Genomic DNA, 18,519 nt, shown 5'->3' with positions numbered 1-18,519 from the left:
ATCCCAGAACATTTTCTTATGTCCCTTTTTGATTGGTTCCCCACCCATCTGCAACAAAATCTACTGCCATGGATTAGGTTTGCCTGCCTAGTTTCATATAAGAGGCTTCTTTTTTTGCTTTTTCTCATCGTAATGTGTGCAATTTAGATGGTTACATTGTATGTAAATATCAGTAGTTATTGTGAAGTAGTATTCCCTTGTCTGTATGTTCCATAATTAGTTTATCATTCTTCTGATGATGGACATTTGGGTTGTTGCCAGTTTTAGGCTACTGTAAACACAGCTGCTATTACTATTACTGTATGAATCTTTTTATGGACATATGTTTTCATTTTGCTTAGCTAAATACCTAGGAGTAGAATTGCTGGACATAGAGTTGAAGTAATCTAACTTTATAGTAGCCAGCCAATTTTTGAAAAATTATACCATTTTACAGTACAAATGCAAAATCTTTTAAAACAGAAAATAGTTGTTTTCTAAAAAAACTGCCCTGAGAATTACATGATTTTAAATACTCATACTCTTTAATGCAAATCCTTGATCTAAAATCTTGTCAAAATGGTCTGTGTGGCAGTTTTCAGAGAGAAGTTGCAGGGTTGATGAGTACTGCTGGGACTGTGAAGAGACTGTTCATTACTTAAGCATTACATACAAATTAACTTAATAAACTCTGCTCAGGATGAGCAAGTTGCTCTGTTAATTTATTCTTGGTGGGTAGGGCAAAAGTCTTACTAAAATGGCAGAGGGTGTTCTGAATATCCTCTTGATGTAGGTCTGCCCCATTACTCTCTATCATAACATGCTCTTTTGTGTCTCCTATTTAAAATGAATTGTTTATGATTTATTCATCCTATTGGACTATCAGGTCTATGAAAGCAGGAATTATAATGGCAGGCACTGCCCTAGATAGACAGTTTTGAATGACACAATATATCAGGCATCAGTTAAACATTTCTACAGTTTGAATTCTCACCATAATCAATTTCTGTTTCCCAGGAAAGAAACTTCATTTCTTCTACCATCTAAAGGGAACTTTTCTTGAGAGAGCTTAATACATTGCTTCTCCTTTGTTCTATTCATCTTTTAAGAAAAATTCAGCTCAAAAGTACTGCTCCTGCTCAAAGGCACTCTTCCTACTGTTGTTTTTGAGTAGGATAGAGAGGACGGGGCTCTTGTGAATAAGGGGTAGTGTTACCTTTGGCGAGGAGCATAGGTGGTTTACCTACAGTGACAAGATGGAGTAGATGGAAAGTTTCAGTAAGTGTGAAGAAAGAGAGACTTAATGTATTGTACTGCTCAAGGCGCCCTGAACAGGAGTTCCTGTCAATATGGCAAAGTGAGAGACTTCTGAACTTACCTACTCCCACAGGGGCACTGAATCTACAGCTATATATGGAACAATTCCCTCTAAAAGAAATCCATAATATAGCTCAATGGCTCCTACAAATCAAGTGAATGAGAAAAAGTCCATATTAGAATGGTTGACAATGTCTCCATGAAGGGAGCTTGGGTACATATCTGGCACCCCATTTTTTGTTGTAGCCCAGAGGACACATCCCTTTATACCCAGGCTCTAATGGCCTTATGTTTGGGTTCAGTGGGACTGTGGCAGACAAAGGGACAGCTGGCTGGCTGTCCTCCCAGGACTTAGCACAGAGGAAGATGAGGCACTCATCTCCCAGGCTTTTCCTGAAAGAGGTCTATTTGCATATGTTAAAAGCTGCTGCCTAAGGGTTCTACTTCCAATCAGTCTGCATCTGGGTGCTAAGAACCTCCCCTTTGGGACACTGACAGGTCTTGGCACACTTACCAGTGGGAGACCTAAGTACAAAGAAGTCTGCTTAAACACATAGGTTTGAGAAACAGTTAGGACTGAGCTAAATAATAAGCTTCATTTCCTACATGAGACTACACCTTCAATACGAGGAGAGGTGGATATTCTATCTAATGCACAGAAACCAACATAGGCAAAGTAAAACAAACAGGGGAATATGTTCCAGAAAAAGAAAATAAAACCCCAGAAACAGACACTAATAAAAAAAGAGTTCAAATAATGGCATAAAGATGCTTAGTGAGGTCAATAGAACAATGCATGCACAAAGTGAAAATTTCAACAAAGAGATAGAAAACATAAGAAAGTACTAAACAGAAATCACAGAGCTAAAGAATATTCAGTAGAAAGGTTTGACAGCAGACTAGATGAAATGGAAGAAAGGATCAGTGAAATTAAAGACAGGGCAGTGGAATTCATTCAAAGCACCCCTCTCCCCCTGCCAAAATAGAGTGAAGATAGGTTAAGGGACTTATGGGACATCATTGAGTGGACCCATATTTGCATTATAGGGGTCCCAGAAGAAGACAGAGAAAAAGAGGCAGAAACTTTATTTGAAGAATAATAGTTGAAAACTTTCCTAACGTGGGGAAGAAAACTGACATCCAGATCCAGGAAGACTATAATTAAATTGCCAAAATTTCAAGACAAGGGAAGACTCTTAAAAGCAGCAAGAGGAAAACAACTTTAATGTACAAGGGAACCCCTATAAAACTATCAGCAGAATTTTCATCAGAAACTTTGCAGACCAGAAGGAAGTGGCCAATATATTCAAAATGCTGAAAATTGCTAGCAAATAGTCTACCCAGAAAAGTCCTTTAGATTTGAAGAAGAGCCAAATGAGTTTATCACCACTAGACTGACCTTAGAAGAAGAAATAATAAAGGGAATTTTTCAAGTTGAAACAAAAATCAGTAACAGAAAAACATATCACTGTACAAATCTTCATGGTAAGATAAATACATAATTAAATCATAATACTCTTGTAATGGTGGTGGGCAAATCACCTATTAATCTACTATGAAAGTTAAAAGACAAAATTAATTTGTTAATGAATACACAGGACCAAGGGATGAAAACTGTGTCAACTAAAACAAAGTGTGAGAAGGAAGAGTCAGAAAAAGTTACAGCTTTAACATGAGTTCAAATGTAAGTTATCAGCTTAAATAGGCTACTATGAGAACAAGATGTTTCCTATAAGCTTTATGGTAACAGCAAAGCAAAATCTTTGATAGATACACAACCCAATTATTAGCTGCTACAAGAGACTCACTTACATTTTAAGAGGTTAAAAGTGGACTTGGAAAAAAAATTCCATGCAAAAGGAAATTGAAAGCAGAGGTAGCTCTACTTATGGCAGACAAAATAGGCTTTAAGCCAGAGGCTGTAATAAGAGACAAAGGAGGTTATTATACAGTTATAAAAGCATCAATCTAACAAGAGGGTATAACACTTGTAAATATTTATCCACCCAACATAGAAGCACTAAATATATAAAGCAATTATTAACAGACATGAAGAGAGGAATACACAACAATACAAAAATAGTGCAGGACTTCATTTTCAACTAATGAATAGATCATCAAGATAGAATATCAATAAAAAAAAATTGGACTTAGAAATTTACAGAACATCAACCCAAAAATAGCAGAATAAGCATCCTTTCAAGTGCACGTAGAGCATCCTCCAGGATACACCATATGTTAGGCCACAAAACAAGTCATAGTAAATTTAAAAAGACTGAAGTCCTATTAGGCATTTTTTCAGATCACAATGTTATGAAACCAGATCAAATTACAATAAGGAAAAAAATCTGGAAAAGTCACAAATATGTGGAAATTAAAGACATACTACCACAAAACCAAGGTGTCAAAAAAGAAATCAAAATATCTTGAGGCAAATGAAAATGGAAATACAACATACCAAAACTTAAATAAGATGTAGCAAAAGCAATTCTACAGGGGAAATTCCTACATTAGGAAATAAGAAAGATCTCAAACAAATTTACATGTCAAGGAACTAGAAAAAGAAAAACAAATTAAGCCCAAAGATAGTAGAATGAAGAAAATAAAGCTCAGAGAGGAAATGAAATAAATAGAGCATAAAGAGAAAATAGAAAAGATCAATAAAACTAAGACCTGGGCTTTAGAAATTATAAAATAGACAAACCCTTAGCAAGAATCACCAAGAAAAAAGAAGACTCTGATAAAATTAGAAATGAGGACACTTTATAATAAAAGGAGACAACACTGCAGAAATGAAAAGGATAAGAGACTAATGTATACAATATATGCGAACAAATAAGACAACCTAGAAGAAATGGATAAATTCCTACAAAGACAACTTATAAAGACTAATTTATGGAGAAATAGAAAATCTGAACAGGCTAAATACTAGTAACAAGATGGAAACAGTAATCCAAAACCCTCCAAAAGTCTAGGACCAGATGGCTTCACTGGTGAATTCTACCAAAAAATTAAAAAAAAATTATTACCAGTCTTCTTCAAACTCTTCCAAAAAATAGAAGAGGAGGGAACATTTCTAAACAAACCTTATGAGGCTAGTTTTTACCCTGATACTAAAACTAGAGAAGGCCATTACAAAAAATAAATTACAGGCCAGTATCTCTGAGGAACATGGATGCAAAACTCCTCAAAATATTAGCAAAAACAAAATTCAACTATGCAGGCAAAGGATTATATTCCATGATCAAGTAGGATTTATTCCAGAGATGCAAGGTGTTCATCTGCAAATCAGTGTGATACCACATTAATAAAATGAAGGGTAAAAATCAAATGATCATCTTGATAGATGTCCAAAAGCATTTGACAAAATTCAACATCTAATCATGATAAAAACTCTCAATGAAGTGGGTGTAGAGGAAACATGCCTCAACATAATAAACGTCACATAGGACAAACCCACAGTCAGTGTAATACTCAACAGTGAAAAACTGAAAGCCTTTGCTCTAAAATCAGGAATAAGACAAGGATACCCACTCTTGTCACTTTTATTCAACATAGCGCTGGAAGTCCTAGCTAAGAGCAATTAGGCAAGAAATAAAAGGCAGCCAACTGGGAAAGGAAGAAGTAAAATTGTCTCTATTTGCAGATAACATGGCATTGTACATAGAAAATCCTGAAGAATCTGCGAAAAAACCATTAGCAGGCAACTTCAGTAAATTTCAGGATATAAAATATATATATATATAAATTAATTGCATTTCTATACACTAAAATGAATGATAAGAAAATAATTCAACTTACAATTGCATCAAAAAGAATAAAATATCTAGGAATAAATTTAACCAAGGAAGTGAAAGGCCTGCACACTGAGAACTATAAGACATTGATGAAAGAAACTCAAGAAGACACAAATGAACAGAAAAATGTTCTGTGCTAATGGACTGGGAGAATTACTATTGTTAAAATAGTCATACTACCCAAAGCAATCTACAGATTCAATGCAATTCTTATCAAAATTCTAATTTTTTTCACTAAAGTAGACAAAATAATCCTAAAGTTTGTATGGAATCACAAAAGCAATCATGAGAAAGAAGAACAAAGTTAGAGGCATCACAATTCCTAATTTCAAATTATATTATAAAGCTATAGTAATCAAAATAGTATCATATTGGCATAACTTAGACACACAGATCATTGTAACAGAATAGATAACCCAGAAGTTACCCCATACATATGATCAATTAATTTATGACAAAGGAGCCAAGAACATACATGAGTAAAGAATAATCTATTCAATAAACACTGTTGAGAAAACTGGACCACTATCTTATACTATATAAAATATGAATGCAGTATGGATGAAAGACTTGAATGAAGTAATTTGCAGTGAAAAAGAATATGAAAATGAATCTATGTATGCTCATGTATGACTGAAGCATTATGATGTACACTGGAAATTGACACATTGTAAACTGACTATACTTTAATAATACATGTATACAAAAAAGATTTGCATGTGCTACACTATATATATATATAGTAGGAGAATTTGAGTTTTAAATCTATGTGTTTTGAGGGTTACAACATGAAGCATGTTTCAAACCGACTGTCACGGGATAAAGAGTGTAGGGAACAGGTGTGAGGAGCTGAAGCTTAGTGGTAAGGGGCTGGGGGAACCAGGAGTAATGAAAGCAGCACATGAGTTAAGGGAGAGGAAGTGTTCTGGATAAACAATGCAGACAGGTAGTGGTTACTATCAAGGCTGAACTCAAGTATGGTAAGACCAAGTATATTATCTGGAGAGGACAAACACATGTATATAGCTACGAAGAAACAGAAAACAAAACCAAACCCCCCTCCCCAAAAGAAAAAACAAAAACAAAAACAAAACATCGAGGACAATCTCATCACACAGAGGCTTCAAATCTTTTCATTTGTATGATATTTGTAGTTCTCTACCAGGTTTAATTTTCAAAAAAAGCCAAATCAGCATCCTTGAAATTGGAGATTATCTAAATATATATATGGAACTGGATGTATGTATGTGTGTGTGTATTTGTATATATATAAAATCTCCACTATCACACCATATATAGTATTATTCATATATATCAGTGTGACAAATGTATCAGTACGATATGTGTATATGTCAGTATGATTGTATATGTTTATGATTCTATGTTTTCCATTCCTTTTCCAGAGTGGATTTAAGGTACCTGAATCAGTGTCATGTGTCATCTCTGTCACTCTCACTAAAGTCTCTGTGATTTTTAGGTCTTTGGAAGACACGTCACAAATTCAGCTGCTCAGACAAAACCACCAATACTTGCCATAGTGAAGAAAGAATATCAGAGAAGCATTGTCAGAGCTTTTGGAAGTTTCTTATCATTTGAGAACTTAAGCAGAGTCGAGTGCATTTGGTAGTCTTAGTAAAATTTATATGTTTGATGACTGAAATTGTTTTATGATTTGGGAACTTACTGATAAACCCTGGTAAAGTTATAGATAATAAATCACATCTAGTTACATATTGAATAAGTCCTTTTCATCAAAATCACCCTGTTCTTTTATCACACTTACTAAACTTTGTTATAAGCAATAACATTTGTAAATCTTATTTGTTTAATATTCCTATTCCTTACCAGACTGTAAGCCCCATGAAGCCAGAAGCCATGTATTTTTGGCCACCATTGTAAACCTAGGAAAGTACCAATTAATAAATATATGAATAATTATATGAATTTAAAAGACAGAAAACTGACAATGACTGAAAATCCACGTTGTATAGTTATCATCCTTACATGCCAAAGGGGAATTAATTTAATACTTCTGGAAAGTTCCATTAAGAACATTGTTTATGTTTTCTGAGGTGTCAGTTGCATATATATGAAGGTCTTGTTTCCTAATAACCATGCCCTAAATTTTCCTTCCCAAAAGGCAGTGAACTCCCTTGTCAACCTTTCACAAATTGTAGTCAACACTAAGTCTGGGTTGACACATTTACCCTCAAAATTTTAGCAATTTGATGCTGGGTAAGTTGTTGAAAACACTTTCACTGAAGTTTGTATTTTGCCCTAATTAGCTTTCAAACACAGTCTTTCTATTGATGTTATTCCTTCGTAGCTACTATCCTGTTCTTTTACATGATTGGCACATGTGGGATCGCCCCCCCCACCCCATTGGTCCAGTTCCCAGCAGTTCTTACTAAAGGTGATACATAAAACATGATGTTTAACCTTAAAAGCCCATAAACTCCAATCCATTCATCTGAAATTCTCCAAGTCTAGTGCCTCACGTGCTCCTGGTGGCTGAGGCTCCTGGGAAGTGGGACCATTGACTGATCTCAGGCAGGTTTTCCAGCTTAAAGTTGATTTCTCTCCACCAACATTCCTATTGTTAAAGTGCTATTGGTAGCCTTTTAGAAATATTTGGAGTTTCTTGTTGGTGTTATCATCAACAAGATGATATCTTGTTTTTCTAAAACTTAAGTAAGGGAAAAATTTAAGTCCTTTCAATATCATGTTACAAAAGTGCTTCTCAAACTTTAATGTGCACCTGAATTGCCTGGTGATTTTAAAATTCAGATTCTGACTCAGTGCCTCTGGAGTGGGGACTCAGATTCTACAGTACTGCTGGATGATGCTACATGTTTTGAATAGCAAGGTTCAAGGACAAATTGTTGAAAGCCTTTGTAAAAGCCCATGCCACTTTCTATGGTGGTGGTTCTGAAACTTGGTTGCAAATTAGAATCACCTGGGAGGTTTTAAAAATCCTGCTATGCATAAAAACAGACATAGGAATCAATGGAACAGAACAGACAGCCCAGATATAAACCCACAGACCTACAGTCAATTAATCTTCAATAAAGGAGGCAAGAATATACAATAGAGAAAAGACAATCTCTTCAGCAAGTAGTGCTGGGAAAACTAGACAGCAGCATGTAAATCAAGGAAATTGGAACACTCCCTCACATTATACACAAAATAAAGTCAAATGGCTTAAAGACTTAAATAAAAGACAAGATGTAATAAACCTCCTAGAAGAAAACATAGGCAAAGCATTCTCTGACATAAATCTTAGCAATGTACTCCTAGGACAGTCTATCTAGGCAATAAAAATAAAGACAAAAATTAAACAGGACCTGATTAAACTTGTAAGCTTTTACACAGCAAAGGAAACCATTGGCAAAACAAAATGACAACCTATGGAATGGGAGAAAATATTTGCAAATGATGAAACTATCAAAGGTTTAATTCCCAGTATATATAAACAGCTCATACAACTTAATAAAAAAAAAACCCAAACAACCCAATCCAAAAATGGGCAGAAGACCAAAACAAGCAATTCTCCAATGAACACGTACAAATGGTTAATAGGCACAGGAAAAAAATGTTCAAATTGCTAATTATCAAAGAAATGCAAATCAAAACTACAATGAGGTATCACCTCACACCAGTCAGAATGGCCCTCATTCAAAAGTCAACAAACGATAAATGCTGGCGAGGCTGCAGAGAAAAGGGAACCCTCCTACACTGTTGGTGGGAACGTAGTTTGGTGCAGCCATTATGGAAAACAGTATGGAGATTTCTCAAAAGACTTAAAATAGACTTACCATATGATCCAGCAATCCCACTGCTGGGCATATATCCAGAGGGAACCTTAATTCAAAAAGATATCTGCACCCCAATGCTCATAGCAGCCCTGTATACAATAGCCAAGACATGGAAGCAACCTAAACGTCTATCAACACATGACTGGATAAAGAAACTGTGGTATATTTATACAATGAAATACTACTCGGCCATAAAAAAGAATAAAATAATGCCATTTGCAGCAACGTGGATGAGCCTAGAGACTGTCATTCTAAGTGAAGTAAGCCAGAAAGAGAAAGAAAAATACCATCACTCATTAAGTGGGATCTAAAAAAATGAAAAAGGACGCTAGTAAACTCATTTACAAAACAGAAACAGACTCACAAAGATAGTCTGGTTATGGGAGCAAGGGGGTGGGAAGTGATATATTTGGGAGTTTCAGATTTGCAAAATGTTAGCCATTATATTATAAAAATAGATTAAAAGACCCAAATTTCCTCTGTATAGCACAGGAAGCTGTATTCAATATCTTGTAATAACCTTTAATGAGAAAGAATATAAATATGAATATATGTATGTATATGCATGACTGGGACACTGTGCTGTACACTAGAAATTGACACATTGTAACTGACTACATTTCAATTAAAAAAAGGAAAAGAAAAGAAAAATCCTGCTACTCAAGCCTTACTCAGTTTCCAATTAAATTGGAATATTGGGGGTGAGATCTAGTTATCAGTTTTTAAAACTCCCCAGCTGTTTCTAATATGCTCTAAGGGCATATAGCTGCGTTTACACAACTAATTAGGACCATTCTACAGTTCTGTAAAACTGCTAAGGTATGATGGTTTTATTGCCCTGTAGGACTTTAACTAATTTTGTAACTAATTTGGTATTTTATTTCAGCTTTTATTATTTTTTTCCTACTAAATACCAATTTCTCAAATTTTATTTTGTCGTCTTGCTAGTTCGCTCATTAATGAGTTAAATAAAACTTTGACACATAATTGGTAATTTTCACGTGTTTTATCCAGTCCAATATCATAACTTCTCAGCTAGTAGCTACATTTTCTCTTGTGTTTGAGTAGCAGCCAGTCTTTTTTTGGAAATTGATAATGAATACATTATAAATTTGTGTGTTATTTTGGGGTCTCCCTACACCCCTACCATTCTTGGTGCCATACTCATCAAACCAACAATTGATTGCTAGTTTAGTAATTATTGACATACTTGATCTTAAAGTACATTTCTGGAAATCAGGTTTACACGCTGCCCTATGCCACTTCACTATTGTTTGGAAGACAGTTCCCTCTTTTATTTACAAGAGAAATGCCACAGCGTAACCATCCGCTGGCTTGGACGTGGAGTTGTTTTCCTACAGTGGGGAGGAGTTGGCTCTACTCCACCCACATTTTCCCCCAGCTTCTCCTTATGACTGATGGCTCCCATTTGCAGGATGTCAGGCCAGGGTCTGAGGGGCTGCCTGTAGCAAAGTAAATTGGCCCACTTAGGGATCAAACCTGGGAACTTGGCTTCATCAGCACAGTAATCTTAGCTGAGGCGTGAACCTGCTATTTTATCAGCTGATTGTGAAAGCTGTGATTCTGAAATTGTTCTGCTTCTCAGCTAAAGAAACATTGTGTTAGAGATTGGTAAAGGTGAATATACTTCAGAGTTACAAATACAAAATTTAAGATTTAAGTAAAAAGTAGCTAAAATTATATTTATGTATTAAAAATTCTCTCATGCAAGTAAGGGCATCTAGCTCATATCATCTCTTCTTTTTAGGCTTCACCTTTAATATAATTTTTCAATTTTAAAAAATAAAGTATATTTTACGTACTTAGCTACATGCATTGCCAATTTTCATAATGTACAGTAAATATTAAGAGAGACTATAAAGTAATAACATGCCTCAGATGGAAGTTTTTCCCTTCAATGTTGTCTGCTTGCAAGTTATCCACTTATTCTGAAGAGTACATAAAATTTTTTTCTGGATAATTTTAGACAAGGAAACTGTTTTCTTAGTTGGACCTCTCTGACTTCATATGGTCCAGTCTTTGAATGTCTTCCATTACGACAAGTTGTCTTTTTGGCTATATATAATTATAGGAATTAGCTAAGAGCCATTTCAAGTCAAATCTGTTGCATAAGGTATAGATTTTAAGTTGCTTTAATTAACTGTGGATGAGATACGTGATATGATAATAAATAACAAACCTGCTTTTCTCCAGTGGCTTATAAACTGGTTTTGAAGGCTCCTCCCAAAAGGGAATTTTAAAATGTTTTAACATAATGGAAAAGTTAATGGAATAAGTAAGAGGTGTCATGGTGACTACTATGAAGGGCATTATTTATTTTCATACTAACTTTCTGGAAGTATTTATGTTTTGTTCTGTTTTGTTTTTGATTCATTACACATAGATACAATATTCTAGCACTTTTTTAAAGGTAGTATTGACATGATTGGTTCTAATTAAAATTTTTTGGCCTTAATTGATTATTCCAGGAGAAACAAGAAATTCACATGCTAAGTCTCAGAAAAGGGAGCCATGGAAATATGATGATTTGCAATTTAATACTTAAATAATTTAAATTCATTTTTTGCAGCAAATATACATTATATATTTCTATATTGTTTATTTTATTCACATGACTATAAAATCACACTTATTTATGTACCTCCATGGGCCATAAGCAAATGCTTATGATCCATGAATTAGTACATTTAATTTATAATAAAATTTTATTAATCAAATGGTTAGCTTCAGTGTATTTTGGGATTGATATTATTAACTGTTAAAATTTTTAAAGAATTTGTCAAATTATATTTTCCCACTAGCAGTGAAAATAATTGTTTTCTCAAAATATTAACTGCTACCAATGAAGTCTAATGTCATCAACTAAATATTTCATAGAGAAGAAAGGTCAAAACTGCCAGAAATTTCAAAAACCTTTCCTTACTTCCATCTACCCAGCAGCACCTCTTCACTTTTTTGGTAATAGTACACCTTATTTCCTCTGAGAAAAGATCTGTCAATCACTGATCACCCTCAGTCAGTGGAATTTGGGAGCAGATCTGGACATAACCATCTGGCCAATCAAAATATCCTACCAACACCATCTCTAATAATTGGCTCAGGGATGGGTCTGTAACTGAGGCTGAGCCAGTAAGAGTCAATGACAGGATTTCTGCTGGACATTTTGGTCATGAAGTCTTTTGCATATGGAGTGGCTAAGAAACAGAAGCTTAGAGTTGCTGGTTGGTCATCTTTGTTACTAAGTGGGGAGAACTGGTCTGGGAAAAATGACAACCTCAGTAAAAGATGACTGGGAGAAGGAGAAAGATTACTGATGCCTTTTTTTGAACACTTGGATACAATCCTACCAACGGCTGCCTTAGCCCTAGTTTTTCATTAAAGAAACAATGCCTTCCATTTTTGATTAAAGTAGTTTAAGATGCGTTGCTGTCACTGGCAACAAAAGATCCTGGCTGTTAACAAGTAGATAATAAAAATCATGACTTATTTTTGTGGTCATCTTATTATTTACTTTTAAATTAAGCACTTAAAAATTAAAGACCATCAATACATTTTGATAATGGAATAAAAATCTGAATGAAGACCAAAACAGTAAATGTTACAGAAGATTAATTCATTTGCTTTTTAGTCATCAACATCAATTGTATCTGATAAAACTAGAAAAGAAATAGGAGTGATTCTTATAATGCTAAAAAGAGATAGAAACAAAAACACGTACAATGAGATTCATATAGCCAAGACTAAGAAGTATTTTAGAAAATATTTCAGCATGGGCTTGGAAGCTATAGTAAATTATCACTAAGATCCTTCCAAATATGAGGGTCTGTGACTTTTTCACTCTAAAATGGTAGACAAATGCAATTATGGTAAAGAAAATACATAAGTAAATTCAAGTGAGATAAGTGATCAGACCTAGTGGAAATAGAAGAGTATAGAAGATGGTAAGAATTCAGATGGATTTTGAAGGAGGGAGGGCATTGAGTTACTAGAGAAACTGTAGTTTTCTTCTATACTGTTTTGATTTTATATTTAATATAGCATCAACTTCCATGGATTAAAATAGTCTCAGACAATCTAATATCACATCTGAAATGTTCTTGTTAAATCGTTATTGTATACTTTCATTTAAGACTTCCTATAGATAAACAAGCTTCTTACGTATAGCACAGGGAATTAAATTCAATATCCTGTATAGCACAGGGAACTATATTTAATATCTACCTATAATGAAAAAAGAATATGAAAACTAATATATGTCTGTATATGTATGACTGAAACATTATGCTGTACACCAGAAATTGACACAACATTGTAAACTGAATTACAGTTTACTCAATTACTCAATTAAGAAAAGGAAAAAAAAAAAAAAAGAGACTTCCTAGAATATTGCTATGTTAATTTGACTTTAAGGGAAGATTGTTGAGCTACAAAATATAAGACAACATGACTAGATATAAGAGATACACAGATATAAATGGAGATAAAAATTGGAGGAAAAAAGTAACAAAAACCTCTACAGCAGTTTCCTAAGCAGGGGTTCACCTTATCAAAAGCTTCATGGATGATTCTAATCATGCAATGGAAGGCCCTCCTCCCGTTGCTCTTCTTCAGCAGATCGGGCATATGTTCCAGACAATTTTATGTAAAGCCTCACAGATGATTCTGATGAACAACATTGTTTGAGAATAACTGGGCTAGAGATAACCCAACAACTTACGTTAACCCTTATATCCAGCACTATTACTAGATGTGTATGTCTAATGCCCCAAGTATGTTTTGTGGGATCTGCAAAAGTGTCCTATGATCACGTATATGCATCTTAGCACATTAAAGCCATACCAAAATTTTATAAAAACCACTTTAACAGTTTAATCCTGTGCTTTTTTCAAACTTGACTCTGAAACCCTTTAGTACTGTTATATACCAATTATTATCCTATTAATTAATAACTAGTTTCCACAGAAATAAATGTGAATAGAAACTCATGTTAGGGGCTCTCAAATATAACTATGTTGACTTCAAAATTAAGACATTTTCTATTTAACCATTTTTAACCTAGCATTTAACCTGATTATTAAAGTCTAGGGTCAAGGTAATTTGAAAGATGCTTACTCCGTGAGTATATACTTTTGCACTGGTCCCTAGAATGGAATTTTCAGTGTCAAAATGGCTAGAAAGACATTCAAGAAAAGCAAAATTACAGTTAGCTTTCTCAATTTTTAGCTAACTGAATCATTCAGGGTATGGAAAAAAAAATATTCCCCAAAAAGCATGCAGGTAGAATGTATGTGTTTCAGAACTTAGTGAGAAGCATAAGCTTTTTCAGTTGTTAATAGTTTTAATGTAAAACTACCATTTTTGTTGTACTGTAGTTCATGATTTACTTACTAGATTAGAAATATATGACTTTTTAAGGGCTATATATATTGCAAAAAATCAAAACTCATAGTTCTGAAGTGTCAGGAAAGTGACATGGAAATGGGTAAGAGACTGACTCACACTCCCCAGATAGCAAAGATCTCACTGCTTTCTACCAGCAATACTTTCTTGCTCTCTCATCTTTGATGCAGTTTAACGTAGTGTTTCAAAGCATCATTTTTTGAAGTTTCTGCCATGGTCAGAAGGTTTCATGTGGGTGGCTTGTATGTGTATGTCTCTGGGTCTTCTTGGGCTGTGCTTGTTGGGTTTTTTTTTGAGTGTGTGTGACTTCCAGTTTTATACAGATGTTTGAAGGTTGCAGTTTTCTGGGTGCCTGTGAATAAAGGCGATGTTCTATTTCCTGCTGTCCTACAAGTTCCATAAAAGAGGTATAACATCAAAGCCCTGTTGCCAGAGCATATAGTTCTTCCTTTCTGAGGAAATGAAACTTCTTGGTGTCTGCTCAGTTTTTATTGTTGTTTTTTGAATTCTGTATCTTTGCGACCCAGATACTATTAATCAGGGCTTTACCTTATTTACAAAACCTCCAAAAAAGTCACAGACCTTCAAAAGCTCAGTAGTGTTGGCAGTATTAGAAAACAATGAAAGCCTGGCTACATGTGGCAAAAATACTCTTTCCTAACGCACTATTACGGCATTGTGGCAGTCTGTTTCTCAAATATTCATTTCCACTTTATTACTTTTTATTAATACCTGGCTATTTATTAATGGGATAGACCGTTCATGTGGCAGCCTCCTTACTGCTGCTTTTTGCAAGTCCAGCCTACACTGTTTATTCTCATGCAATATTCACCTTTAAATAATTATGCCTTGAAATAGCTTGATATTCTCTCTCAATATTTATATACCTGTACATATGCACACATATATTTGCACACGCACATACACACACACTATTTAAAATCCTGTCTATAGCAAAGAATAACAGACTAAAATAACACAAAAAGCCCCACAGACCATTTTCAGGTTTCTTAGAGCATTCTGAAGGTTTCTTTCAGCATCTTGTTGCTTTCAAATCTAATGTTCCTGAAATATTTTCCATAACTGAATGCCCCATACGATGGGAACTGTGAACTCTAATCTCTGATTTAGCATCCTCTTCTTACTTATACATTGTTGTTTACATTAAGCGTGATACCTCTTGCAATCGGTTTTAATGGGCAGGTATTAACTTTCACTAGTGGCCTGAATTTGATGGCAATGCTAAAGAGCCTTGCACCAGAATGTTCCTAAATTAATCTACCAATTTGACCCAGTAACCGACATGCATACTAAAACACTGATGTGAATTGAAAATAAAATAACTGCGCTTGACAGATATAATAGTTTAAGTGATTTCAAATTAACCGCATCCCACTGACCGCAAGTGAAGAATGTGTGCTTTCCCCGGCAATGAAACGTGCTCTGGGGGCTCATTATACAGAGTGGAGCAAGTAAGTCCAGAGTGGAGTAATTGATGCTGGGAAAGAGAGAGTGACAGCTACTTAATGATTCTCAAACTTAGACATAAAGATAGTACGAGCACTTCACAGTTATTTTTCTCTTTTCAATTTTGAACCATTATAAGCTTAAAATCGGCTTGTGTAGTGACTTTAAAACCTGACCTAGCTTTCCAGAAAAATTAATCATGGCAAAGATGCCTCCACTGCTGCAGCAAAACAGTACATAGCAGACGACTTTGGCGCTGGAAAAAATCTAGATGTTTTCACAACCTTAGGTCTCTTCTATTCCTCTAAGAACTCATGGAATAATTATCTGAATCATTAAATATCCTTAGCCTTTATATTGAGTATAAATATTTTTTTTTGGTGTAGGGAAGTAATTAAGTTTACTTATTTATTTGTTTTTGTTTATTTATTTAAATGGAGGCACTGGGGATTGGACCCAGGACCTTGTGCATGCTAATCATGTGCTCTACCACTGAGCTAAACCCTCCCCCGAGAATATAAAAATCTTACTTCATGCATGTGTTGTTATATACATTTTACTTCTCTTTTTAGGGCATTAAGCATGTGGTTGTTAAAATGCTTTTTTGAAAAATGGAAATGCTAAAATATTTAAAATTTAAACCAAAATAAGATAGCTTTTTCTTTGAAAAATTTGGCTAACATCAAGTTCATGCTGAGGAACAGGTGAGTAGCTGAATAAATGAAGCCTTTGGCCTTCCATTTCCTATAATGTAAATATAGTTGGCAGCAGAATTTCTATTTAGGGAATGAAGTTAGCAAAGCTATGTGGTTTAGTCATATCAAGTGATTTCTCTGGGGTAATGATTTACCACTCATTTCTAAAATATAGTTTTTTAAATTGACTATGAAGAAATGGTTGAACAAAATTTACCCTTAATGAACATGGAATGTCAAAGACTCTAATATGTAATTTTTATTTAATTCTCCCTGAGAATTGACTTTCGGGCATTTTCAGTTCATGGCCAAATTTATCTGCTCTCATCAGGCCTCTAGAACAGCAAACGACTGAATTTTCCTTCTTTCTTTCATTTAATAGGTAGTACTTGGTTCTTTTGCTATGCTAGTTTCTCTACTAGGTATTTGATAGATAAAAAGGTGTACAAAAATTTATATTTATATAAATATACATTTATATTAAATACAAACATATAAATATATATGTATAAATGTATGATATAAGTATATATTTATATTTCTTTTAACTTTAAAGAGAAAAATCCTATTGGTGCAGCAGTGAAAAGTGGTCTGATACATAAATGCTCCCACAGGTGCTGGGAACCCAGAGGATGACATGTCAGTGAAATTTTGGAAAAATTGATTTGTGGAAGAGTTGAAGGCTCAGAGGAGTAATCTAGGGCAAGAGAGTAGGTGGGGACATTCTAGAGAAGAGGATTGGAACATGCAAAGGCATAGGGGCAGCAGAGCGTATAATCCACTTAGAAAACTGTAAGGGCTTGGGTAACATACCATAGTGGTTGTGTGCGGATGATGAGGCCAGAAAGAGAGGCAAGGAGAAGAATATAAAGGTGCTTTAAAAAATGTTTTGCTAAGGAAATTTTAATGCATATGTTCATTCATTAAATCATTCATATTTCAACATATATTTATATGCCATGCACTGTGCCTGGCCCTGGGGATACAATGTCAAACAGGTATGATACCGGTGCCATACTGTTTATTATTTATAGGAGAGGCAGGTAATTTAGGTGCCTTTACAAGGAAATTGCAGGGTAGAATAGGAATTTATGGGATGGACCCCCCCAGATCACTCAGCGGATTATAGAAAATTAACATACAAGGAGAGATCTGAAATCTACATGAGGATTAGCCCAGTGAATGGGGATGAATAGTGAAGAGTGTTCTAGAGAGAGGAAACAGTTCATTAGAAGGCTTGCAGGCAAGCAGGCATGGTGATGCTCAGGGAACATGGTGCAAGTTCTGTATGGCTGAGGCTTAGAAGATGAGCTTAGGAGACCAATGTGAGAAATAAACTTGGAACAATACGCAGGGATTAGGCCATGGAAGCTTTGTTAGCTTGATATGGAGTTTGGACTTTTCCTTAGCACAGGGAGGAGCCGTAGAAAGCTTCTAAGCTCGGGAATGGAAGAGGTGAGTCTGCATTTATGAAAGCTCTTTGAGGCAGCATTGTGTATTGCAAGGGCCAAATGAGGCAAAAAGAGCAATTGGTACTTAATACAAATATTATCTAGTTAAGAGATGACAATAACTTTGATTAAAGGAAATGAAGAAAAATGAATAGGTTTGTAATACATAATGGATGAAGAATTGACTGATTTTAGTCACTTACTGTATATTGAGAAGGATAAAAATAAGTCATGGTTTATATTCAGGATTCTGATTTAGGTAACTGGGAAATGATTGTGACATTCATTTAGATGGGTGACATATGAGAAGTTGCAGCCATGGATGAATGGGAGTTTAGGTTTTGATTTGGTGAGCTGGAGGTGCCTGAAAACTTGTAAGTGTAAATGTCCAGGAGGCATTTGGACATATGAGTCTTAAACTTTGGAGAGATATAAAACAAGGAGAGTTGAAAGCATGATGGCGACGACAATTCAAGCTGAGAGAGAATAACATCGTTCATGGAACTGGATTCAGATCAAAGCTGAAGGAATACCAATATTTAATTAGAGAAAGCAGAGGGGCCTGAGAAGGAAACAC

This window comes from Camelus dromedarius, chromosome 2 (genome assembly GCF_036321535.1).
Source record: "Camelus dromedarius isolate mCamDro1 chromosome 2, mCamDro1.pat, whole genome shotgun sequence".
NCBI lineage: Eukaryota > Metazoa > Chordata > Mammalia > Artiodactyla > Camelidae > Camelus > Camelus dromedarius.
The sequence above is the reverse complement of the archived record's forward strand: the minus strand, read 5'-3'. Positions refer to the sequence as shown.